Source organism: Aythya ferina (genome assembly GCF_964211825.1).
Source record: "Aythya ferina genome assembly, chromosome: 14".
Lineage (NCBI taxonomy): Eukaryota > Metazoa > Chordata > Aves > Anseriformes > Anatidae > Aythya > Aythya ferina.
The window spans coordinates 13,117,913-13,144,382 of record NC_140312.1 but is presented as its reverse complement, the minus strand read 5'-3'; the positions used below and the strand labels follow the sequence as shown (position 1 = coordinate 13,144,382).

The 26,470-nt window shown below is 53.3% G+C and overlaps 1 long non-coding RNA gene across 1 annotated transcript; it reads right to left on the bottom strand.

The window, feature by feature from the left end:
- Nucleotides 1-1,314: 1,314 nt before the first annotated feature.
- On the bottom strand, nt 1,315-21,094 carry LOC311444356. The gene is made up of 2 exons (XR_014697843.1): nt 20,975-21,094; nt 1,315-3,246 (listed from the first exon to the last, which is right to left on the bottom strand). It is a non-coding gene; the product is annotated as an uncharacterized lncRNA (long non-coding RNA).
- Nucleotides 21,095-26,470: the final 5,376 nt, after the last annotated feature.

The following is a 26,470-nucleotide window of genomic DNA, read 5'->3' as shown; positions in this document are numbered from 1 at the left end:
AGGAAGCCACAGCTGGGTGAGATCTATCAATCCCCCCAAACCCAGCAGCAATCAAAATGCGACACCAACCAAATGAGACACCAATGGGGGCTGCAGATCCAATTCTTGCTGTGCCACTGCCCTGCCTGGTCTGTGAGCAGCCTCATCCCCTAAAAACAGATGAGGCTTTTTTTTATGGGGCACCTTAAAGCAAGTGGAGACCTGGGAAGAGCTCTGCCAGCCCCATACAAGGTTTGGCCTGCTGAGTATGGACCCTCCCTGCATGGGTGTTTGCTCTGAGGCTGCCTGAGGAAGAGGAGAGACGTGAGTGCCATGCACCAGGACAGCTGACCCCCTGCTCACAAAGCACTTTTTCATGGCTCAGAGATGTTCCAGGGCACCAGGAGCTTGGGGTGGGCATAGGGTGTCCAGCAGAAACCGGTGAGCTACCTCCTTGCATAGGTGGCCTCCAGGCTGAGCACCCACCCGTGCACCACAGAGCTGGTGCTTGGCTTCCCGAGAGCATCCCACCACCGCCATGCTCCATGCATGGCTTCACAAGAGCACCTCACCAGCCTCCCCCTGCTTTCAGCACTGATCACCCCCATGGAAATAACACCCCTTTGCTCTCTGATGCCCTACCATTCTCCCCAAAGTCTTTGTGGCCCCACCAGCTTGAGACCAGCATGGCCAATATGCCCCCAGGCATGGTATTTTTTATCTGTTCAGCTGTAGAAAGGTCCCTCAGGCTCATGGCTTGCCGTTGTTTCTCTCTTTTAATACCCTGTAATAGTTTTTTCTCCCCTAAAGCCTCAGCAGAAGCACTTGGCCATCACACCACCAGTATCAGGCATTGTCCTCTGCTGTAGGTGCACTGCAATAAAGATTTCAGGGTCCTCTGAGCTGTGGTGTAGACCTTTCCACAATGGCAAATGGTGATATTTCCACTCAGTAATGTATTTATATCTTCCCAGTGAGGTCAATAACAGAGTATCCCTTGAGCTGAGAAAAACGATGAGTGATGTCTAGTAATTACAGAGACCATAAGGCAACAGTGAATCTAATTCTGACATTAAAAATCATGACGAGCACCTCCATTTCCTATTCTATTTGCTGGTTTGGATGGTGAGGTCCATCGCTGCGTGAGGCAGGGATGTCTGTACGCAGGGCACGTTTTGGGGCTGTTGGAATCTAAAGCAATTAACCGCTTTTGCCTCTATCAGTTTCCTGGCATTGAGCCTGACCTTGCATACGATTCATCTTCCTCATTTGGGCTACATGTTTGCAAGTCATCTTGCTTTGAGCAATGCAGGCTGCAGTGGGGATTGAAATGTCTGATATTAGCATCCTTCCCTCTTGCTTACCTCCGAGCCAGCCGGAGCACTTTCAGAAAGCGTGGTTTATAGCTGCACATTGCAAACAAGCAGTAAGAGCGCGCTCCGAAGATGAATGGCATGAAACAACTCTCCAATGAGGTGCGTTTTGCATTTCAAACACCACCACTCCAAATGCCCAGCTGTCTTTGCCAGAGGAATTGATGGATTTATTTTTTTTTTAATTCCCATTTCATACAAATACCATTGCTCAGATTTCATATCTTTTAGCAATCCAAAGCTTTTCCACGGTGGTAAAACCTTACTGCCCAGGCTGTCCAAATTGAAGCCAGCGAGATCTCTGGCAGATCTACAAGGGAGGAGGTTGGGAAGCCAGGCTGCTCCCTTTCTGCTGCTTGGTTTGGAGAACAGGGTTGACATATGCGTTGAGATGTTTGCAGATAAAAGCAACAGGCTTTATTTCTAAAGCTATCACATTTTCAGCCTTTCACGGTGCTTTTCATACTTCTTCCTAAAAGTCGCAGTAGATGAGATTCTGCTTTTGGAATGATGCAGAATCACAGAAATTAGGGCTGGAAAGGACCTTGGGGGTCAGCCCTGCCTTACAGGGTGAGCTCCATCACTCCGGGGAGAGGTTTCTCCAAATTCTTCTTAAAGTCTGTAATGACAGAGCCTCCACAGCCTCCCCAGGCAAAACGTCCCAGCGCATAATTGTCCTTACTGCCAGACGATTAAAAATCTCCTTCTCTGCAATTGCAGCACTAATTCCCATCTTGACCCTCTGCGGATGTAGCAGTGAATATTCCATCATTTGGATCGTTAGGGAAAATACTGACTCCTATTAGATCAAGGACAGATTCCTGCAGAAAGTCACTCGATCCATCCTTTCATTTGACAGCAAATCATTGATTGCTCCTCTGGTTTCCAACAGTGTTTTGCTCCTTCCTCCTCCGAGTGACGAGCTAGAGCCAAACCGAGACAGCCCTGCTGCCTCTCCCATCCTCCTCCTCCCCATGGCTCTGCTGCCTGCCTGCAAAAAAAGCTACCTTGAGACTCGTAGGTCAGCAGCAGCCTCACAGGTGTGAGCGTATTTTTACCAATTTCTCAGGTTTTTGTAGGTCCTGCACCCCCTTATTCTGTAGCACTTTCAGCAAGCGTGCACATCCTTGCTGTGTGCAGCAGCACCTCTCTGCTTTGCTCTGATCTTCCAGAACAAGCCACCCCTGTCCTGTGCACAAGGGTTATTTCTGGGCCACCCGACTGTGCTGCTAAGCAGCTTTCCCAGAGCACTGCTGGGCTGCACCTTCAAAGTCCCTGCAGGATGGCCTGGTGTGACTCTGCCAGCCTCACAGGTGGAAATTGAGCCACTGGGAGAGCATCTGCTTGGCCAAAGCTTCCTTGGGCTTCCTTTGCCCAGCTGGACAAAGCAGGATGTCCCCCTTGGATGCATCTCCTCGTGTCTCGATGCTGCACATGGGGAAGGTACCAACCCCAAGCAGCTCTTCATCCAGCAGAGCCCCAAAACAGCGTTGGCTGCAGAAGGTCCATAGCTCTGACGGGCTGCTGCTCGCTGAGTTATGAATAGGTGCAGGCAGGATGGGGAGGAGAAGAGCAGCTGAGCTCAGGGAGTTCTGCAACTGCACGAGGAACCAGGCAAAAGCCACCGCTAAAGCACGCTGGGGATGCAGACAGCTGGGATGGAGAGCTGGGATCGTATATCACAGCTGGCAACACTGCAAACAGCCAAAGGACAATTGTCCTGACATTTTTTTATGGCACATATAGTTCTTTTTAATAAGCACTTCTTTGATAATTGCATCTGTTCCCCACAGGATTTACAGTGGATTAGGAATCCCATACCAACACAGGGAAGCAAACTGTGATTAATTATGCTCAGGTTGTTCAAGGTGCTCTGTGGATAAAACCACCATGGCTAAAGATGAAAAAAAAAAAAAAAAAAAAAAAAGAAAAGAAAAAAAAGAAAACAAGGTAACCAGGCTGTTTTCAGGGCAAAGTCCTTCAAAAAAAAATGCAGTCTTCTCAGATAATGGCTGTGGGTTCCCACCCTGCAGCATGTGAGCGTGCTTGGTGTGAGAGGAGTGCTCCGGTTCAGTGGGACAGCCTCCTGCTCCAAATCAAGCACTAAGGAAGTGCTGTGCTAGAGCTGGGTTCACGTTAGGCATGGAAAGGAGTGGCAGAGGGAAGGGCTGAAGAGGTGGCCTGCAAAGGTGGTCCTGCTGCAGCTGGGGGACCATCCCTGGAAGCTGGGTGCTGCTGGCTTTTGGGGACAGGAGCAGCAAGCCCCAGCAAGGAGTCAGAGGAGGGAGAAGGATGAGCTCCCCAGAGCTCTGCCCCCCAGGGCTTTGTTTCATGCCTCGCAGGAGCAGCAGACCGGGGTGGCCAAGTCCCTCTTCTGCCTGTCCCCAGCAGCCAGAGCAGGGAGCAGCTGGCAGAACCCTTCATTAGCAGCACAGTCCCTGCCCACACCTCTGCTATCTAATCAATAAACCATTTTTCTACTCAACTGAGAGCCATTTGTCACCGACTCGATGAAAAATGCCCTGCCCATCAGGTGGTGATGCCCCCAGCAGACGGTTGGAGCCAGAAGGGATTTCTGGTGTCTCCAGCCCCGTGTGGCAGCCTCAGCTCCTGGGCAGCACCCACGCCTCCAGTGCTACCAAGCAAACCCTCATTTTGGTTTCTGAGCTCTGCCTCTTTCATCTGCTTCCTGCCTTCATGGGGTCACCTGTTTGGAGAGGGATGCTCCATCCTGCAGGATACAGAGCACAGGGAGCAATGGGATGGTTAAACACAGAGCCAGAGTTTGAAAACTCCAAATTTCAGCCACTCGATCCAAGCAAGAACATTATTCTAGGACAGGGAATTTCTCTCCCAAATAAGTATATATGTGAAGGAAAAACTGCTGCCGGTAGAATTGCTCATAATGTTATAAATGAAAATGGATTTGGGAACGCTAGGGGTTTTTTTGTGCAGCAAGAAAGACTTTCAGACCATTAAGCTGGGGACATCCATTACTTTCCTTTCACCACACACTGTGCAAAACAAGGACCCTTACATCTGCATGCCTGAGAAGGGTACGTGGTGGTGTTTGAAAGTTACAAAGGACACTGCTGTAAATTAAATGAGCATTAAATGAGCAGCAGGTTCCATGGGGTGGTTCGGAGAGGCTGGATTGGGGTGCTCAGGGCAGAGGACGAGCTGTGCCAGCGGGCTCAGAGTGGGGCTGACAGGCGATGCCCACATCGCACCCAAGTGTGATGAGCACAAGAACCATCATGAATAAATAACGGTGCTGCTAACAGCAGCTAGATGCTGACCGCAGTTTGAGCATGGAGAAGCGGTGCTCACCGCTGTCAGAGCCCAGGGACACCACCTTTGGTGCGGTGCTGCTGAGCTGAACGTCCCATGCTGGGCTCCCATACATTGGTATTCACGAGGGAAAAGCTGGTGTTTGCTGCCGGCAGCTGCACCCAACGAAAAGACACCGGGATCGGTGAGAGAGGGAGCGAGGCAGAGGTGCCATCCATCATCTGAAGCCTGGGAGGGCTGCAGGCTGCACAGGTGGGACACGCAGAGCACCAAGCATCACCGCCGACCTCCTGTGAGGCATTCCCCAGATTAATGCTTCCTGAATGAGACCACATCACAAAGCATCCAATCTTCATTTTAAAAGCTCTTCCATGTAGCACAGGCCTGGGCGCTTAACAGAGGAGACATGCTTCCTTTTGACCCCAAACCCCACAAAAGTGGCCTCTCCACCCCAAACCTTCTCCGAGGACAAGCACCAATGCAGATGTTTTCCCCGGGCCCATTTCAAGGTTGCAGGTGACCCTGCAGGGCTGCGTTTTGGCAGGATGCTGTGGGGGCATTACTACAGTTTTCTTGCTGCAGGTGGCATCAACTGGTGCACATCTTGGCCAAAATTGCTCCAGGTCCCTTCCTCCATTCAAGGCCAGGCTGGGTGTGATGGTAAGGGACAAGGTGGCCTCAGCTCCCCACCCAGGCCAGCTGCAGGACAAGATGCCACCAGGGATGGAGACATTTGGGTCCCCCTTCTTTGCTGCTGCTCTCCACCAGTGCCAGGGAAGCTGCAGCATCATTTTCTGGCGAGTGTCAGCGCTTCCCTGAATCATCTCCTGCCGGCACAGCCCGCCTGGCAGGCGGCTTTTCGGGGATGCTTCCTGTTGTTTACCGCTCCTCGTTCCCATGACAATGACAGAGGATGGCAGCTCCAGCACATCCCTCCCCACGGGGGTGGGCATCACCGAAGCAGGGACACACCGGGGGCGTCCTCCAGGAAGCAGGAATTTGGGGCTGTGCAGCAGGATGCTCGCCCCGAGCCATCCCCATGACGGGATGTCAGGGGGAGGCAGTGTCCCTGTGTCCCTGCCGAGCACCCAGCCCCATGGGGAGGTGGTGAGGTGTTGGGGGCTCTTCCCACCCCTTCCCACCCCCTGCTTGGAGCTGGGAACCACAGCCAGGCTGCACTGCCCAGCAAGCACCATGCAATTACCCTTAGGACACTGCACTCCTTCACCCAGCATCTTCCAGAGCCCCCAGCCCACAAGAAGAGAGCACAGCAGGATGAAACCTTCAGCTGACTCGATGTCCTTCTTTATCATTAACCCATACGAAGGCCTGGGTGAACACCATCACGGCACTTTCTGGGCTGATTTCACCCCTGTGAACGCCACCTTTTAGGATCCCTTTCCTCTCTGGGGCCCTTATTCAGTACCTAGGAGGAAGGTGGGTGCTGCAGGCACCATTGTAGCCTTGGAGATGCTTGTTGAGAGCCTCCCTGGGGCTGTTGTAGGATGAAGAAACACACACACACACACAAAAAAAAATCACTTCTGGGAGTCCAGAAGGGAGGCAGAAGATCAGGTGAGGCCTGGCTCCTCTACAGCCCCTGTCACCACAGAGGGACACCAGAGGCCACCTCCTCCAGCAGCCAGCCAGGAAGGGTGATGCCTTCAGAGGCCGAGCTCCTCGCTCCAGGCTGGGCCCTGGCACAGGGCACCCTGCCCAGCACAGCCACCCACGGGGACACCTTGGCCTCACAAATATTAATCCGCATCCCAACGAGGCATCTATTTAATCTCCAGCTATTGCGGGTCTTCTGACATATTTATGAGTCCTCTGTCTCATTAATCTGGTGAGTATTCATAAGGCTTTCCTTTCATGCTAGGGTAGCTGAGGGCGAAAGCCTCTATTTATCTATTCTGTGCCAAGGAACCTTCCTCAAGAGTCAACTGGATGAAAGGTTTTCACCTTTTACAATTCTTAATAGAGTTTTCCCAGCAATATGTCTTATATATTTTATAAAAAAGTCAACTTCCTCTTTATGGCACGCCTCAGGTTCCTCTCGTTCATTACCTTGACAAGATAACACTCAGCTCTCTCAGTGCCTGCCTTTCTCCCCGCAGCCCGCGTCACCCGCACGCGGCTGAATACTTGTCTGTCATGGTAACAGCCTGACGGGAGAGCCTTTGGAGGAAAAAAAAAAAAAAAAAAAAAAAAAACAGCACAAAAGGTCACCCGTGCTTTCCCTACACCACGTGCAGGGAGGTTTTGTGCTCACAACCCTTTGGTGCCATGAACCTCAGTGGTCCCAGCCCTTGGGCCACTGAAGGACGTGGTGACAGGGACAGGGGGACAGGCAGTGGGGCGCTTCGTGGCACCTCGCATCTCAAGTTGAGCAAGTTTTGGGCATCTGTGCACAGTACGCCAAGAGGTTTGGGGCACAAACTCCGCTCCTTGTTGCTGGACAGGGGCAGTGTCCTGTCCAGCCCCAGCCCCTCATGTTTTTTGGCCGGGCGCTCCCCCCAGGGCTCCCAAACAACAACTGCTGGGGCTGGGCTGGCTCCCCACGTGGGGCTCCTTTCCATTACAGTGCTCTTTAGTAATTGCTTTTCATTAACTTTTTCAGGGGTCTTTTTTAGCGCTGTATCTAAATCAATATTGTAATTAAAACAAAAATATTTCAGGAAAGCCACAGAGCAGTAAAAACAGGGAGGCAATTATAGGAAACCTTCAAGCATCAGCAACGAAAAGGAAATAAGGGAATAAAAGCTTTCAGTCCCCCATCTGGACCATTTACGGCAGCATCTCTGTGCAGCAAATGGCCTCTCAAAGCTCTCCCCAGCCGGCCCGCAGCCTGAATCTCGTGCTGCGTGGCTGCAGGCCGGACTGAAGCGTGGCAGAATTATTTCTCCGGGTCTCTGCCCTCGGCTCCTCTCTTCCAGCTGGAAGGAGCCCGGTGGCTCAGAGGGGATCACAGCGGGCACCCCCAGCTCCATCCCTGCGTGTACTTGCCATTTGGAGGCACCTCGGTTTGCAGCCAGCCTCGGGGAGAGCCGCAGCCCTGCTCTGCCCCCCCTGACACACAGCAACTGCCCAGCGCAGAGCAGGGCCACTCGCTGCGGCCCCGGCCAATTATCTGATCAAGCACAGAGAGAGGGAGCAAAGGCACAGGAAACAGATGGGGCTGGTGATGGCTGGAGAAGTCAATCTGTTTGTCTACTAATTATTTAATGCACGAGACAATTTCAATACTTAACCCCCTTGATCCCAGGAGTTGCTTTGCTGTTAAGTATGGGAGTCAGGCAACGCGCTCCTCATTAGCATTTAGCGCTGGGAGCTCAGGATTAGCCAGCACTGAAGTTCTGAATAAAAAATGAACAGGAGTCAGACAGCTTATTCATCATCCGTGAGGAAGATGTCAGGTTTGGATTTCCCGGCCATTATCATAATTGCCAGCAATATTCAGCCGTAAGTACACGTCCAGCAGCGTTAGTCCCTGCCCACCCCACCCTTCGGCCCTGCCCTGGTGCTCAGGTGCCATGGGTGGCTGCAGCATCCCCAGGACACTCACCCCAACACATGCACAGGCACCATCCTGCCAGCACCAGCAAGGGGCACCCAGCATCACCTCCGCCCAAGAGCCCACAGGGTCCCAGCCCTTGCTGGTCTTGGAGGGACGCACTGGGCTCTGTGTGATTCAGCAGCCTGCAGGAAACCTTTCCCTCCCTTCTCTTTTTTCATTAAATTCAATGTGTGGTTTTAAAAGAAGGGATGATTGCAGGAGGGAAGGTTGCTGATCCCTGCTTGGTTATGAGGGGCTGCCCACGCTGTTTCCTGTGGCTGACCAAAGCTGGGGGACACCACGGACACGAGCAGTGATCGGGCTGTGCTTGGCCAGGTGCTGCCTGGGGCTCTGCTCACACCTTGATTATTCCATCCCCAATTCCCGCTGGCTCTGGTTGGAGGTTAGCAGAAGAGGATAGGGCCAGCCAGGAGCAAGCCCGGCCTGAAGCCAAGCCAAGAGCTCCCTCTGGCATTTCTGGGTCGTTGTGGGGCTCCTGGGGAGCACCCAGCATCCTGAGCATCTCCCTCCAGCAGCAAAACCCCTCTGGTGAGGGCAGCACATTTTGGGCACAATCCCACCTTTCTCCGTCTCTCCTATGGCATCTTGAGCTGATGCAAGCAAAGCAGCAAGGAGCAATAAAGAAAAGGCAACTCCTTTTCTGTCTATTCTCCAACCCCCCCCCCCCCCAGCTGTCTGTCCTTCTGCTCAGGAGAGAGCTGCAGCCGGACATGCAGACATCCAGCACACTTGAGGCTCCCTCCCCGGCCCCTGCTCCCTTCCCTCCCCAGCTCTGGCAGAGCACCAGGCAGGTGAAAATTGATTCTCAGCAAGCAGGTGCCCTGCCAGCACCTGACTCATCCCTTCACACCACATCCCTCCCATGCTGCTCACACCAAGATGAGGAGCACAGGAGCTCCAGCAGGCTGTGAGAGCACACCGACAGAGCCTGGCCTTGCCATGGGGTGGATCAGAAGACAGAGCACCCAGCATCAGGGGTTTCACAGCACCCAATATCAGGGATTTACACAGCAAAAAGGCAGGTGGCAAGGGTGAAAATTGGGCACTGGGGAGGGCAAGGTGCTCAGCTGATGCACATCACCCAGCAGCTACAACCACACAGGCTCACACACTGCTCAAGCTTTTTCTCCTTATTCACCAGGATCAGGCCCTGCAATGTGCACATGTGACACGGGCAGGGCCAGAGGATGCTGTGTTTGCATCCACCTCACATGAACCTGGGGGGGGGGACACTGATTTTCAACCCTGGGCCAGAAATAGCAACCAGGGCCTGGAGTTATTACCCTGCACCCCAGGTGGCCTCAAAATGCTCCAAACCATCCCAGTTTGTGCAAAAGCAGAACAAATCCTGGCCACTCCTGCATCCTCTCCCTCTTGTCCCACCAGCACAGGCAATGCTCTGCCAGAGGGACAAAGCAGAAGAGGTCAGAAACGTCTCCAGCAGCAAGGACATCTCCAAGAACATCTCCAGGGCCAGGCACCAGCCCCAGGGCTCTCAGAGTTTGTCCTGTCCTGGGACAATTTCTCTGCACCAACAACCTCCCCTGGTGATGGGACAGATGGCCTGGAAGCAAGGGATGGGAACCAGATAATGCAGATTTGGTACAGCCCTGGAGGATGGGGCACCCTGTCCCTGCTCTTTCTGCCCCCTCTGCCCAAAATGCAGGGCTGCTGTATTTCACAGGGATCTGCAGATAATCAAAGCTGAGAGAAAAAAAAAAAAAAAAAAAAACAGCTCCGAAGAGTTAATGTACCCTATACTGCTCTGCAAAAAAAGGGAAAAAAGTCCCTCAACAGGCCTGTTCCAAATAATAATTCAAGTTCTTTAGAAAGCAGGTCAGCAGCACTGAGTAATAAGTTCATTATAATCTAATAAAGTTCATTAGTCCTTGAAAAGTCTAAAATGCAAAAGCAATATTACCAATGAAATCGCCCTCTGGCGGGATCATTTCTGGGTGGGAAAAAAAGGATTTGAGATAAAAGGAAATAAAAATAGGCAGCAAGAATTTGAAATAGTGGAAGACATTGCTGGGAGAATTACAGACACCTCGAGCACACCCGGAGAGCTGCTGCTCGCCTGTGATGAAAGCGCGGGGCCGCACGCGTGGCGAGGAGCAGCTATTAATAGCGGGGCGGGCGGGACAGCGGCGTGCTCGGATGTGGAGAGCAAGCCAAAACGCTGGGAACAGGAAAATCTCCGCACAAGCAACAATAAAAACCCTTAATTCAAGGTCAGCAGGATCTGGGTTTGAAGCAGGAGGAGCCGATAGCACCACGTGGGGTTCGGCTCCTGGCTGCTCGGGGACATCGGCGTGCAGGTCCCCGTGGGCACACGTTGCTCCTGAAAAGTGGTCAGGAGCAAAACAAACGAGTCCTGGGAGCAGCCCATGCTGCAAACGCTCCAGAGATGGTGGTCACCTTGTGTACATGCCCCAGGGAATGTCACCCACCTGCACACCTGGTGGGACACGACCTGCGGTGGCAATAAAATGGGCAGGGGAGGCTGGGAGCTGGGTCCCCATGGGCAGCTGCCCCCTGCTCTGTTCTCCTGGTCTCCAGCCTCAGGAAAACAGCACCAGGCACCAAAAAGAACAGCAGCAATTTCTCCAGCACATATTGGCTGTTTTTTCCTTTCTGCCCCCAAAAGGACAGTTATTGCCATCCTTAACGCCATGCAGACAGTGGCCAAACAAGGCTGTAAAAACTCATATTGCCTAAAATGAGCAGGGATAAGGAGTGGTGTTGAAATGAGTACTTCACTTCAGATTTTGTGCTCCACATCTTTAAATTGTTTTTGGCCTTTAATAAAAGGGAGAGAAAGGAAAAACATCGTTACAGTTTTTTGCTCAATGCCTAGCATGGCCAGGGACCCGTCCCTCACCCATGGGGCAGGTGATGCTCTACGGGATGAAGCAAAGGGCCGTGATGGCATCTGGAGTCCCCAAAGGCTCTGGAGAACACAAGCAGAGCCTCGTGCAGTGTCGGTGCCCGCAGGCACTAAGCACACAGGGATGGAGACACCTGGCCTCTCGCAGAGACATCACAGGCATCAAGCCCCTCACTGCGTTGGGAGAGTGAGGAGGAGGAAGGTGCACAGCTCCAAGCTCCCAGCACAGGACTATGGTCCTGCTGCAAGCTCCTGTGCAAAGCCAGGGGCAGAGGGGGGCTGCGGTGGTCTCTGTAAGCCACCCCAGCACACCCACATGAGGTTGCCCCATGTTGCTCCCCAAAACTCACCCGAGGACAGCCAACTCTCTCCCACAGCTGCAGAGAAGCTCTGGCTGTAACTAGAAGCCTTCAGCCAGCAGTGCTTTGGGGACAGGTTTTTGTGGAGGCTGCTCCGTGCTCGCCGGAGCTGATGCTGGGGATGCTCAATGCCAGGGACGCAGCACCAGGCGGGTGCCTCACCCCGTGGTAATTTGTCTCAATCAGCCACAGAGGAGAAAAAATAAAGATCTGAAGAATGAACACTACAATCTATTCAAACTACAGCAGAACATATTGGGAAAGAGCTCAAGATAACGACCTTAAAGATTGATTCTCTTAACCAACATTGTGATGGGCTGCAAATTAAAGGGATGGGAGAAAGGCTGCAATTACCAGAATGTCGCGAAGCTGAGAGGAAATATGAAGTATCAGAGAAACAATTATAATTAGAGATAACATTTCAGATTCTGGTTTTAGTGATGCTAGGTGAATTCTGGATGATTCCAGTGCAAGAGGCTGTATTTCCCCAGAGATGCCCAACATCCCAGACCTGGCAGTGTGGGGTGGCCCAGGGAGGCCTTTGGGACTCAAGGGGTGAAGGAGAAAGCATTCATCACATGCCAGGTACATCAGCTGTAACCAGAAAAAAAAAAAGTAAAACATCCCTGGTAGAAATTTGCACTCTGTCAGAACTGAGAAGTTTGATCTGGAAAGAAGCAGGACGACCGCCCTCAAAACAGGTTCCTGGGCTTCAATGGTCCACGGAGTCAGACAGCTCGGCCAAGGGCTGGAATTCATCCCCACCCAGGGAGAGAAATTCAGATTTTCCAAATTCAAGTCTAAATTCTGGAATGAAAAACCCTTCTGAGGGCACGACTGATGCCTTCTGACACACCTATCCCAGAGCCACTCCCCACAGGAGTGAGTCCTACATTGCACCTAGCAGGAAAAGTGATGCAGAACCCCAAACTGCCATTCCATCCCAAATGCAGCCCCAAAACACACAAAGCATCCAGGGCTAAAACAAACAAACAAAAAAAAAAAAACACATATCTGGGGACCCAGGGATCTAAGGAGGGATGGGAGATGCAGGCTCATCATGAAGCCCTCGTACTTTCCAGTCCAGAGGTGAGTCTTGGTCTTCTACACAGGAGGGTTCCCCAGGTGCCAAAGGGACCCAAGGCAGCCCCCAGGGGATGTGTCCCAGTGGGCCCAGGGATGCTGCAGCCAGGAGCAGCTCCAGCATCTGCATCCCAATGCAGTGCAAGGCACAGTCACCACCACCCCCATTTGGGGTTGCTTGTGGCGTTTTGCCATCACTGAAGCCCCACTGAGGGAGCGGGCTCTGTCCCTATTTCACAGCGAGGTCCCACAGCTGTGTGATGCCCCCAAGCTAGGAGCACCCCGCAGGAAAAGTGGAGCAGAGGGCAGCACCCTGCTGCTGGGGGATGCTCAGCACAGAAATTGCTCAGCCAGCAGAAGATGGATTAAGGTCAGAGCAGAGCTGGGGGATGTGATGCTCTCAGGTAGGTGTGTGCATTGCTGTGGGAGGCAGAGCCTCCTGGGGGCTGTCCAGGTTCCCCCCAGCCCAGGCCGGGATGCTCCCCTCCCGCAGCCAGACAAGTTGCCCTAAGGCTCGTTCAAGAAGCAGGCACTGAGACTGACATCACTCCTTCAGACTGCAAGGTTCAGCCAAGTCCCCATTAGGATCACTCGTTGGTCCAGCAGTAGCAGGTACATGTGCAGGAGCAGAGGGAGATTTCCGTGTGGCATTACGATACTGGCAGGGATCCTGATGCATTTAGACCAGCAGAAAGTGCTTCCAGCTTACGTCTCCCAGAGAAGTGGCAGAAGCCAGGCTACAGGAGCACCTCCAGCTGGTGCAAGGTGGATCTGTGCCAGGAGGGCGTGCGGGTCCAACACTCCCTTGTCTAGCAGGGGCCATGCTCACACTCTGAGCAGGACAGATGTGGCACGTCACATCAGATTAGCATTAAGCTAAAGCACACCTAACATGCCTGCCCAAGCAGTGACTCATGACAAGACAGCACAGAGGGTTCCCAGCAGTGGGAGCAGCACAGAAATGGTCCCACTGCTGCCTGCTCGGAGGTGAGCACAGCAGCAGGGTGCAGCTGGGTCCAAGCCCTGCATCACCTCCTGGAGACAGAGCTTTCCTGGAGCTGTTTCCCAGCAGCAGAACTGCAGAGGTTGATACAGATTTATTTCTCAAGGAAAAAAACAACAACAAAAAACACCACCAGTTCCCAGGCCCGTTGGTATTTCTTCCCCCAAACACTGCCAATGCCACAGGAGTTAAGATCATGAGCTATAATCTTTCGATAGCTCCATGACGCTGGGTGATGGAACTTGATGATCTGTGTGGGTCATTTCCAACTCAGGATATTCTATGAACAGACATTTACTACTTGGAGCAATAATTCAGGATGCAAACAAGAACCTCCTGACACCAAAACACCAGACCACACTCCAGGTCCTGCAGAGACCCCACGCAGACCGTACAAAGCACGGTCTAGGTGGTGCCAGCCTTGGGCTCCCGAGCTGGCTCTGCTCGTGACCCTCCTGTGCACTGCCCAGGCAGCACATCCCATACCCCTGAGCAAGTGCCACTGAGGGGGACACCGTTCTCTCCAGCACCACCAGGTCTGCTTGCTTAATTTATGATTTTAAAGCCAATTTGGAGGGCAGAAGCAGCAGTTTTCCTAGCTCATTTGATGCTGCTGGGCAGGACTGGAGGTAGCAGCCACAGAGCAGGCAGTGCAGGGCTATCCGGAGCTGCTTCCACAGCTGTGATGAGGAATTTCAAGCAGGGGATGCTTGCCAAGCCTGAACACAAAGGGCAGGGACAGGAGGGAAGGGAGCACAGGGGTGGCTGCACAGGGACCCTGCCCCAGGCTGGCACCCAGGGCAAGGGGCTGAGCAAGGCCCTGAGCATTTTGCTGGGGCAGCAACACATCAAAGTCATCTCTTTACGACTCCTGGCACACAGGCACCACTTGGCCTCAGATCCCTTTTGAAATTGGGAGCCACTCGAAGGCTGCAGGCAACGGGGGGCACTGCCTGGGCTTGCAGGTCAGCCCTGTGACTGCCCTGTGCTGTGTTGACCATGCGCTGACCACTGCTCTGCCTCTCGCTTCCGGGCTGGGTTTATCATCACCCGTGTCCCTGCTTGCACTCAGCATTTTCCAGGGTTGAAAGCGGTGAAGAAAAACAGCGAGCATTTAAAGCAGGGAGTGTGGGAGTTTGATGTGGAGCCGGGAACAGCACGCACAGCTCCGCTGTCACTGCAGAACAACATCGCCTCTGAGGAGCAACCACCAGCAGAGAGCAGACCCTGATTTGGCCATTCTGCCAATTCCCAAACTAGCCAAATCCAGCCCCAGCCTGGTGTTTTGGCAGATCCTACAGCTTCTGGGCAGTCTCCTCCCCTTGCCACCTCTGCAACGCTGCCTGGAGAGCCCCTTGCTTGCTGTGAAATTCACCCTGGTCCTAACCTGCTTGCGGCCACCCAGGGTGACACCACGATGACCAGCACAGCTCAGGTCCTCAGGAGCCTTCATAACCTTGGAAGCCTCCCACAACACTTAGCTCCGACCTGCCCAGCACCACAGGAGCACATCGCATCAGCTGTGACAGCCAGGCACCCTGGCCACCACATCCAAATGCCATCCGAGGGCTGCAGCCGGCTCAGCAGTGGCTGTGGATTTGGCTTTGGAGGCACGGATGGCTGCTCACCCGTGCAAGCACCCGCTCCACGGGGCAGCAAAGTTTTGCTAAGCAAGCATTCAGCTTTGGAATTTGTTTCCCCAGGAGAAAACACTACACAAACATATCGATTTTCCTTAATCTTTACTATTTAACAACAAAAACAGACGTGCATTTCTGCCACTCCATATTAAGAGAGTGCAGAGGCAGACCCTGCAGCTCCTCCTCAGGGGCACTGACTGTATGCTGTTTGCTCATCCCAGCACCATGCCCTCTGGAGGACATGGACCCCACCACTTCGGGGGCCAGTTTCTTACACTGCATCCATCACCTAAAATTCATCTCATCTGCATCCAGCCAGGGCATCCTGTAACCTCCTAAGGGCTGGTGAGCTAAAATGCTTCTGAAATCACAGCACAACACAGGAGCAGGAGGCAAATTCTCATTCCATGCCCATGCCAACATGGTCACCACCACACCTGCTGCAGATCCCACCCTGCTTCACCACTGCCACCACTTCAGCCACTGCCTCAGCATCATCAGGGCTTGTGCTACACTCAGCCTGCCTTGTCAGCAAGCAGGAGCTCCATTACCCACGCTAATTAATGGATTTTGCACCAATGCCCCTGGCAGCACTGACAAATGGGGCTGGGGGGATGCAGGGCACCAGGGCGGACCCGTTACACCCACGCTGCCTGACCGAGCTGCTGCGAGCAGGGGGAGGGAGATGGAGCAGATCGGTGCCTGTGGATACGTGGTGCGAGTGCAATGAAGCTGCTCGTGTCGAGCTCGGCACTCCTGGGTGATCGCAGATCATTTCGCTTGGCAGGGCATGCGGGAGAGCAGAGCCAGACTCTGCAACGCCTGCAAACAGGAGCTCAGGAGGCAGGGCTTTCCAAATCTCCCCTGGGACACAGGGGCAATCCCTGGTGGTTTTTCAGGATCCCCTTGCCTCTAAACCCACACGCTCTCCAGCCCATGATCTGCAGGTGCCTTAGCAGCACCCTTGGCATGCAAAGCAATGAAAACCTGCGTGTGCATCGGATTGCTGCCTGAGCAAGGAGCATCCTTCGAGGAGGGCTGCTCCTGCTCCAGGACAGACAGAAAGGCATCTGCTGGGCTGCCTTGGGCAGCACCACCCCACAGCCGGGGGTTTGTATTTTCTCACTCCCCCCCTTCAGCCTCGATTTGCCTCACCCTGGTTTAAAGGATGATTTGCAGCTTCAAGCAGGTGTTTGAAGCAGGCTGAGTGCTGTTATGAATGAAAAAATAAATCCTGAAGCGTTCTCCTCTGGGAAAAAGGAGAAGTTGTTTTTTATTAGACCAGAATTGCACTTTGGACCTGCTTCTACACCATGTTTTATGTTTAGCAAGCGCTGCATAGGATTAGCTAGTTAATTAATACTTAGTATTATCCTCACAGATGGAGAGAGCTTCTAAGAACTTAAGGTAAAATATTTTAGCAATACAGATTTGTGCCAACCTAAATTTACACTCCTAAGCATAATGAGATTAGTAACAGGAAAAAAAAAAAAAAAAAAAACACAAAATGAGAGTAATAAAGCATAGATCCTTTTATGCACATACCACTCTTTTTGCCTGTAAAGGTGCCATTTTCACACTGCACTGAGAAGAGGTTTAAGCACAACCTTTCATGTTTAATCCATGCAAACCCATCGGCCATGGCTCGAGGAGCTGCTTTGCAAAGAAGCAGCGTGGAACAGAGGGGACCGGGACATGGGAAAAGCACCTAAAATGGGGCATTTCCCTGCTCCAAGTCAGACAAAAATCCCTGAAAAGGGATCCAGACCAGGCCACTCAATGTCCTGCTTTGAAATACTTATTTTCACACCAACATTTTCAGCTACTTGCAGAAGTTTCAGTTAAACTGCTTTGATGGAGATAAGGTTTTAAAGGTTGCTTCAAGTAGGAAGAAAAAAAAAAAAAAAGAGATTTGCACTGAAAAAAATGGAAAAAAAAATACAGGATCTGGTTCAAGTTGGTTTGGCTTTGTGGTGGCACAGAGAGGATCTCCAGTGCTCCTTCCAGCCTGAATCTTGCCCTGTTTAAGTGGGCTGTTTTAAAGCCATTTGAAGTATTTTCTAAAAAAGCCTTCTCCAAAGTAGCCTGTTTGACAACAGTTAAATATAAACAGTAAAAGAGCATTTCAGCTGAAAAATGCCATTCAGCTCAGGGTGGGCACTAACTTCACACACTCCCAGCTCAGCTACAGCTTACCCCCATTTGGCTGCTCTCCCCCAAAATTGCACAGCCCTTGGCTTGGGTCCTCGTGCAGCAGCCCTGCAGCAGACAGCAGTGCCTCTGCGGCCCCCAAATTCTTCCCCAGGTGTTTTGGAAAGGGAAAATCCTGAGCATGGATTTGAGAAGGGAAACCAGACAGGGCTGAACTTGGTCTATCATGAAGCTTGCCTGGGCTAGAAAATTAAACACGAGGAGTGTTGGTAACCCTGCTATCACACTAGGCAGGGTCTGGCCAAGCCCTGGAAATGCTGCCCAGGTGTATATGGGCTGCTCTGGTGTTTGGGGCAGTGGCAGCACCCAGGGTTCCCATCTCCCAGCCCCAGATCTGCACCTGGCGAGCAGCACGAGGCTCCAGCACCATCCTGCTGGCAGCAGCCCAGCTCCCAGCTGCACAGGTGCATGAGTCACCGCTCTCCTCCCAGGCTCTATTTCTGGCTCCCCACACGCACAACAGGATCAATAGCTGCTCTGTCAACAGCCCCTGTCTTTTTCCTTCCCCAAAGCAACCCCCATCCATGGGGGGAGGAGATGCCCATGGTGATGGTGCTGCCGCCCGCCTGCTGCCCCAGCCCTGCAGCTTTGCTCACGGGGAGAGGAGCTGTGGGGTCAGGGCTACAAGCTGGTGTGGATGGAGGGAGGAATGCACATCTATCACTCGGGGCACGGCTCCAAGGACAGCATACAAGCATCTCACCTGGAGCCTGGGCAGCTGAATTAACATTGCTTCTGCTACATGATGTTATTATGGCAAACAGATTGCTGGCAGCCTGGCAAAGGCAAAAAAAGAAATAAAAATCTGGGAACTGTATTGGGAAGCTGACAATAATCAAGCCAGGGAAGCAAATTGCTGGGGCTCCACTGTGCAGCCTGGGAGAGGAGCAATGCTGGAGCAGCCCGACCCCTCTCCCCACCACGTAGGGGCTTTTCCTGGTCTGCTGGTGCACGGCAGCACAAGCAGCATCCCCAGGCAGCCTGCAGCCCCTGCTTTTCCCCCCAGCCCCAGAGGCAAAGCAGCTCCTGCCTCAGCCAGGGGCAAGGAGGCTGCTCCATGCCCAGCCAGGTGGGCACTGCCTGCCCAGGGGAGTTCCCAAAGGGCAGCTTCTCCTTCGATCCTGGGCAGGGGAAGACGATGCTCTGAGCAGACGCTTCCCGCAGCCTCCCCAGCTGTGCAGGATTATCATCTCACTTGCACCTTAAAATAGACCAGAGAATTTGCCTCGCTCGCTGTGTGTGGAGACAGCGATAATTAGAACAAAGAGGAGCCTGAACTTCGCAGCGATGGGAACTTCGGTGGGGAGAGAGCACATTGGCAGGAAAATCAATCCGCAGTGAAAAGGGAGAAGAAAAAGCAAGGCGCGAGGCTGGAGCTGCTTCAATGAGACTAACAGCACGCCCAGCTGAACGAGGAGCCCCCAATTAGCTCAGATTAAGCAGAGACTGGCAGAAGATCTGCTAGGGAAAAATAAAATCTGACCTAGCTAAGACATTTTCGAAGATGGCATCAGTGTGGAGAGCAGCTGCGGCCCCGGTGAGGGGAGCAGAGGAGCCTGCAGGGCCCCATCCTGCTCCCAGCAAGGTGCTACTGGTCCCAGCAGCAGGAGATGGCTCGGCACCAGTCAGGGCATCCCCGGAGGAATAACTCCCTCATCCTTCTTGTTTGTGGTCTCAAAGGTCTAACCTGGCCACATACAGCTCGCTGGGACCACAGCACCTTTACGAGGCAAGGAAGGTACCAGGGCACGGCCATCAGAGCACCTCTAGGCCTTCACAGTGCCACAGGGCTCCAGGCACTGTCACTGTGTCCTCTACAGGTCCCCACAGGGATGGGGACAGCCCCAGCACTGTCATCTCCATCACCCTGAGGAGGAGCAGGAGGGGACGAGGGCCGGGACAGCAGCAGGGCCACGGTGTCCCCAGGGGCCCGGTGCCAGCTCGCAGCCCCAGCGCGCACAGGCACATTCGGAAAGTGCCTCCAGGGCCCAGAAATGGAAGGCACTCAGTGCTATATTTAGCCTCCTGCTTATGGAAATACATCATTTGGTTTCATAATGGGTTTTGCAGCCTGGTCAATGTGTGGCATTTCCAGAAGGTGTCTGGGGCTCTGCAGCCCCCAGCACAGCGCTCCCAGACCGCACTTCTCCTGCCTCCACACCTTCAGCATCCTCAGGAAATTACCCAGCATTATTAAACAACCTTGTCCTGACCCAGCCACTCGATTCCCAGGCAACAGTGGCCACACGCAGCAGGCATTTTAACAAATAATTGTGCTTCCCCTCAATACTGCCTCCATCACTGCTCAGAGACCCCCAGCCCTGCGCCCCCCACCTCCAAGCAGGAGCCCCAGCCCCCAGCACTGTCGGCTGCAGCCCACGCTCCCCATCTGAAATTCAATTAAAGCAAACATTATTTTGCTGTCACCCAGTCAGAAAGGATTACAACACATTGCACACTGGATGCAGTTGGAGGCAAAACAATTCCCGTCAAGAGGGAGGGTCTCCCCAGGCGCTCGCTCCAAGTGGCACCAGTTTATGGGAGCTTTCACATCGGTGTTTAGCTTAAACCCAGCACATTATTTAAATAATGGGCTAAATGGCACTGCTTAGCCTCTGAGGCCTCCAGAAGTTCAGCAGAAGGTAGAGGCTCCCGGCGGGCAGAGGAGACCCAGCTGGTGGCTGGTGCTCAGCCTCCTGCATCCCCAACCAGGGCACGGCACGAGGGGACAGAGCTGGAGCAGCACCAGCTCCTCCTCCTGCCCTCCAGCACAAAGCTCTGCTTCGCTCTCTAATTTCCACAAAAACGATAAGTTTAATTTGAAAGGGCATAATTCTTAATTTATGTGTTGTCATGAACAAAGGCGGCAGAAGTAGGTCACTCCATTATCTGCTGCCAGAGCCTTTTGCCAAGGAGCCAACACAAAGCTAAACAAAATCATCACCCAAGGTTCTGGATTCGTTTGGAAGAAAATATTACAGTTATTTTTCTCCTTGCGTGATTTGCACATCTTGGATTGCAGAGCATATTTAGTTTGGCTTTATAGCACGCATTTATTGTGACTGTCATATTCAATAATGCTGCCTATAGTCAAAGAGCAGTCTTTCATGGATACAGCGTCTCAATTTATAATTCAGTATCACAGCTTTGAGAACTCGCACAATAAGTCAGCCAACAACAAAAAAGCCTAAAATGCCTCTATGCAAATAAACACGTCAGGATGAGCGAGCACCTTCCTGCGAGGGGCTGCCAGCCTCCTGCCTGGCCCCGCGCCTCCCCAGCCAGCCGAGAGGCTCTGAGGGTGGAGGAGCTCAGCCTGCAGGAGCTGTACCTGGCTGCTGGGCTCTGATAGGGTTTGGGGAGGTGCTGCTGAGGCAGGGAGAGCAGCACCTCCTTAATGAGCCCTCACGTGTGGGCTCAGCACAGCACAAAGCCTCTCACCACCTCTGAGAGCACCCAGGAGAACCTGGCCACCCCAAGTCCCCACTGAGGCTCAGCTTCTCCCCAACAAAGCTGGAAGACCACTGACATGCAAGCAACCCTCCCAACCAAAGCCACACCGGGGTCCTACCTTCATCCAGGGCTGCTTTCTGCTGCTCCAGCTCACTGACTGCTCTCCTGGGCACTGCCACCCCTGCAGGGCAGCACAACTCTTGCTGCCTCCAGCAACCACATGAGACTGAGAAAAACAAGGAGGGAAGAGCTGGAGCTCTTATGGAGCTGGGGGCCCCAGGTGAGGCCAGTCAGGACAATTAAAACCAGTAAGGCAGCTGCTTTCTGCTTAGTCTTCATGCTGAGGGTAGGGCTGTTGTACACCTGTAGGTGCTGTGGGTAGGAGAGAGGCTGATGGCTCTCTCTCCTTGGGAGATGATGGAGATATAGCAGGAATTATCAGCCCTGCTGTTATTGTACCAGCACCTTCTGGTGTGTTTGAGGTGGCTGTAATATCTGGAAGGGGCATGTCCCAGCCAGGGCAAGGGGTAGCTGTGCCCAGCACCACCAGAGCAGCCTTACTGGGGGGCCCACAGAGCGCAGTGACCAGGGGCAGGAGCAGGGAGCGCCCCAGGGTGGGCTGGAGGTTGGGAGCATGCCCAGCTCTGCTCACAAACAAGAGGAGAAATTCTTTGGGTGCACAGGGAATTGCTGCCGTAGCTTGATGCTCTAGCTGGATGCCTCCTGCTATGGCCGAGCCACAGTTCTGCTGCATGCTGTGTCCTGCACTGTGACTTTTCCTCCTCCAGAGCTTGTGTTCTCATCCCTTGGCTCTGGGGGAAAGGCTCCTGGTGATGCTGGAGCTCTGAGCTCACGGTGTGGGGCTGTTCTCTGAACATCACGGGGTGACTGAGGTCGGCCAGCCTTCTGCTGGATCCTGAGCAGTGCTGAGCACTTGTGTTTTCCCTAGCAGATGGACCCAGCTATAGAAATTAAGGCTGAACAGTTTTCCTTTTGCCCGCTGACTTATAAAACCCGTTTGCATAAGGGTGAGGGAGCAAAGGTGGGGAACATCTTTATCTGCTAATGATCCTGTGAATTATACATGCTTAGTATTCATGCATCTGAAGAAGAGGCAAACACAGCCATTTTCTGTGGAGTGACCTTTACCAGCAGCCAATACATTTACATTTAATTTAGAATTACAATTATTAGGTCAACTTGGGAGCAAGTGGAACTTACAGTTATTGAGAGGGGAGAAAAATTGGTCTTGCTGCCTTCATCTGGTGAAATGCTGCTTTTTCTCTTAAAACGCACTTGAACACAGCCTGCAGCAGTGTCCCAGGTGCATTTGAGCGGCGTTGTTTGGGCATTTGGGCTGGATGAGTTCCTGCTCGATGGGGCCTCTGGCTTTGATGCAGCACGGCTGGAGCCAACAGCAGACCTTGCCTGACTTCCTTGATGCCCACCAAGGGGCTTCCCAGTCAGTGTGCTGCATAAAGCCACAGCAAAAACACCACGGCTGCTTTCGGGATGCTACCAAGAAGTTCACCTGGAGTTTATTAGGGTAACCCCTGTGATGATTTGGAGACGGCTGTAACAATTTGTGAGCGCTGTGCCCTGACCAGGTTATGGCAGCGGCTGCTCCGTGCTGAGCTGAGCCTCAGGAGGTGCCACCAGCCCTGGGTGGCTCAGGACCATGCGTCCCACCAGCGGCTGGCTTCACCTTGGAGCAAAATGTCCGGGCTCTGCCTGCAAAGCCCCTCAAGTGGGCTCGCCTTGTGCGCCCCCAGCCCATTGGTAATGCAGCACCCCGCGATCCCAAACGTGCGGGCAGGAAGAATCATGTTTCAGCCGATATTGAACGCACGCTTACAAGTCACAAAGCCTGCCTCTTGCTTTCATTCCTGAGCTCTGTGACCTGCCAGTGGGATGTGTTGTGCTACAGGTCGGCGGTCACAAAGCACCGCCTGCGTTAATGAGCAATTTCTCATTGAAACCACCACGGGTGGGAGCACGAGAGCATCCCCAGCCCCTTCGCCTCCCGTGGCTCTGGGCTTGATGCTGCTTAACTCAGCACAGACCAGTGCTCAGGGGCTTCTCCAAGCTCTGCAGATGTTTGCAGAGCTCAACAGGCTGCAAAGCAACATCCCGGCCCCACAGCCAGCAGGGAGGCACAGCCTGTCCCGAAATGCTTGGTGCAGCCTTGTGGGAGCGGTGGCACCACTCTGCTGCATGTGCCAACAAAAGCATGGTGTGGAAACGTGCCCTGTGGTGTGACTGAAATGGTAGAGGGCTCTGCTAAAAAATAAAAAAGTGATATTTATCTGTATGCATTTGGATGGATGGGGACTGTTACCCAGCTGCTCCCTTGTTGCTGTGGGAAGCAGGGGGTGTCGCGATGCCGCGGTTTCGGCAGGTGAGCTCCTGCTGGCTGCCTGCAGCTCCGGGCAGTGCCCGTGTCTTTGAGTGTGTCTGGGACTCCGGGCTGAGCCTTTTGGGAGCAATCTTAGATGAGGAGCTGAGTGTCTCATTTGGGAGAGCAGATTTTAAGAGGAACAGAAGCTATTTTCACTGCTCGCTCAGCTCCAAGCACAGACTGGGTGCACATCTCCGCCCAGCCCTTGCTTTTGGAGAGCAGCAAATTTGGGCACGTCTGCAAGCAGAGAAGGGGCTGGAACTGGCCAGGGGCTTTCTGGAGGGACAGTAGCCCCCCATGGGGATGGCTCCTTCCTCCTGGAGCCGCAAGAGCAGCCCAAGCTGCGTGGGAGCTGAGGGACAGAACCGTCAGAAGCAGGGGCAGGGGGCTGAGAGCAGCACGCCGCTGTTTAACCAGCCTGCCTGACAAAGATGCTCTCCTTAAATCCATTTTTGGAATTTCATGTTAAAGCTGATCACTGCTCTGGGAAAGGTTATTGAAGCTGTTTGGACATAATAAGCACATTAAAAATCCATGTTTACTCCTGAAATTGTCTCGGTGGCGCTGAGCATCCCTGGAGCGATGAGTGCTGCTCCGCACGCCCGGCAGCTTCCAGTGGAAAAAGCTTATTTTAAATTAAGGGACTCAAACTTGCTCCATTAACCCTTGTGCATCACAGATCTCCCACAACCTCTCCATCCTCATGGGTGTTCAGGTGGGGCTTGGTGCAGGAGGTGCCCCCAGAGAGGTCTCAAAGGGCTGTGTGCTGTCTGACCTCGAAGGGTTTCTTCATAACAAACTCCAATTGCAAAGAAACGCAGCGAAATGGAGAAATGCCAAAATTTGAGTGCTTCTCAAAGATTGTGTTTATTTTCCTGGCTCCCTGTTGAGACACCAAGGTATTTCTGTCTCTGTTCTGCAAGTGGGGAATTGAGGCAGGGCAGCGAAGGGAGGAAACATCCTCTGCTCTTGCACCGCCTTTGTGCGAGGATGCGGCACTGGGGCCAGCACCCCTGCGAGCATCCCTGCCTGCATCCCTCGGGGCTCTCTGTAGCTTTATCTTTGCCCCATGCCATGGGTTTTGCAGAGGCAACTTTTGTGTGTGTGTGCACGTTGTGGATGTGTGCACGCACGGGGCCTCGCACAGAGCCACTGGTACCAGCCCAGGCTGCAGCAGCAGCTCTCTGCTCTCCTGCTGCCCCCTGCGATTGTCTTCACGCTTACTGAAGCTTTCCAAGGGGTCCTGCTGCTCCCCAGGCTAACGGCACAGTGTGGGAAAGAGAGGATCTTTTTACCATCTGAGTCCAGTCACCAATGCAGGTGGCATGGAAGCAGGGCGAGACTCAGAGCGTGACTCCACAGCAGGGCTTGTTTGGGCTTCAGGAGCTGGCAGGGAAAAGTGGCATTTTGTGGAGCCTGCACGCAGCAAAGCTGCAGCGGGGAGCAGCAGGGGATCATGCACTGGGGATCAGTCAAGGCACTATGCAAAAATGCTGAATTTTGAGGGTTTGGGGCACCGCCAAAGGCCCTGGGACCCCGTGGATACATCGCTGCTCCCGGTGTTTCCCACTTTGGGCACGGATTCAGCCCCCTCTTCCAGCAGGGATGCCAAAACATTGATTTTTGCCCTTTTTTTTTTTTTTTCCCACAGTTATGGGATGGCCCCCAGATGTGGAAAAGGACTTTTAAAAGGAAATAGGGCTGAGCAGGACAGCGAGGCACGCAAGCGGCAGGTGCCTGCCCCGAGCATCACCTTGTCTCCAGCAGAGACACTGCAAGGGCAGGCAATTAGAGCAGAGGAAACGTGATTAAACGCCCCTCTCCTCTGGATTAAATAAAGGAGGGCTCGGGGCAGATTTCCACTGAAAATTAATAGGAGACAGAGCACAAGCGAGCACAAGGAGTGCTTTATTTCAGGTCAGCCCTTCCCAGAGGTTGTACTGCTGTGCCTGCCAGAGCCGCAGCTCCAGACGCGAGGGGTTAAGGCAAGGGGCTGCTCCCCAGCCCCCATTTGGGCAGCCCCCCGACGGTTCTTGGGAGCCAAGACCAGCCTGGATGGGTAGTGGCAGAAGTACATTTTTTTCCTGAGTTTGCAGCAGATTTTTCCAACCTTTTCCCAGGAGAGATTTCATCTCTGGTTCAAAAATGTAATTTATAGTCGAGAAAAAATCCACCATGCCTTCAGGCAGGATTTTTTTCCCCCTGCTCAGTCCATGAGCATCGAGGGTGACTTTGTGGCATCTCCTCGTGGCACCGTGACCAACCCACTCCCAAGGGCACGGCGTGTGCTGCCACGAGGGCAGCATTGGTGTGAACCCTTCCCCCTTTGCCCGATGGGCTGTTGGCTCATATCTGGAGACCACCGGCTTGTTGGGAAACGACATGAATTATTTTTGTGCTGCGTTCAGTCTGATAGCAGGGGGTTAGTTAGCCAACAGAGGTCGTTAAGGATGTGAGCCTGCCCTTCACAACAAACCAGCAGGCTCTGGGTGAAAGATAAGAATGATGGAGCCCCCCCAGCTGGAGGAGAGCTGTGGGCTCACCAGGCCCAGCCACCCCCGACCGTGTGCCCCCACTGAGCTGTGTCCCCAAGTACCACGTCCACACGTCCCTTACACCCTCCCGGGGTGGGGACCCCCCCAGGGGTGGGGACCCCCCCACCCACCCCAGTGCCCCGGGCAGCCCGTCCCAGCACTCGGCCACCCTCTGCAAGACCAAATTCTGCCTGAGGCCCGCTCTGGGCCTCCCCTGGTGCAAGTTGGTGCCATTTCTTGGAAAGGAGTTCCAAAACCCGCTTGTTTTAAGCATGTGACAGGAATTGCCCGCAGTGGTGTTGGGGTCCCCTGAGGTGGGTTTGGGACCCAAAATGGGGCCAAGGCACGGGCAGTGAGCTCCGGGGGCATGGGGTTGCCGCAGCATTTGCCCCCGTTGGCTCCCTTATGGAGCTGTCTCCTGCAATGCTTACGGCAGCAAAATCTGCTGCAGGCGTGTGAGGGATTCTCCGTGCAAAACTGATAAGCTGAAGCCTCATTATTATCCCACACAGTGATTATCTCGACTTGATGAAGTCTCATATTTGCCCAATTTCAGATTGAAACCTTCCCCTTTTCAATTTGAGCCTAATTCATTTCTTGACTCCTGGTTACAGTGCAAGATATCACAAACGCTCCCGGCCTCTGCTGGCTCTGATTTATATTGTTAAGAATCATTTACTCG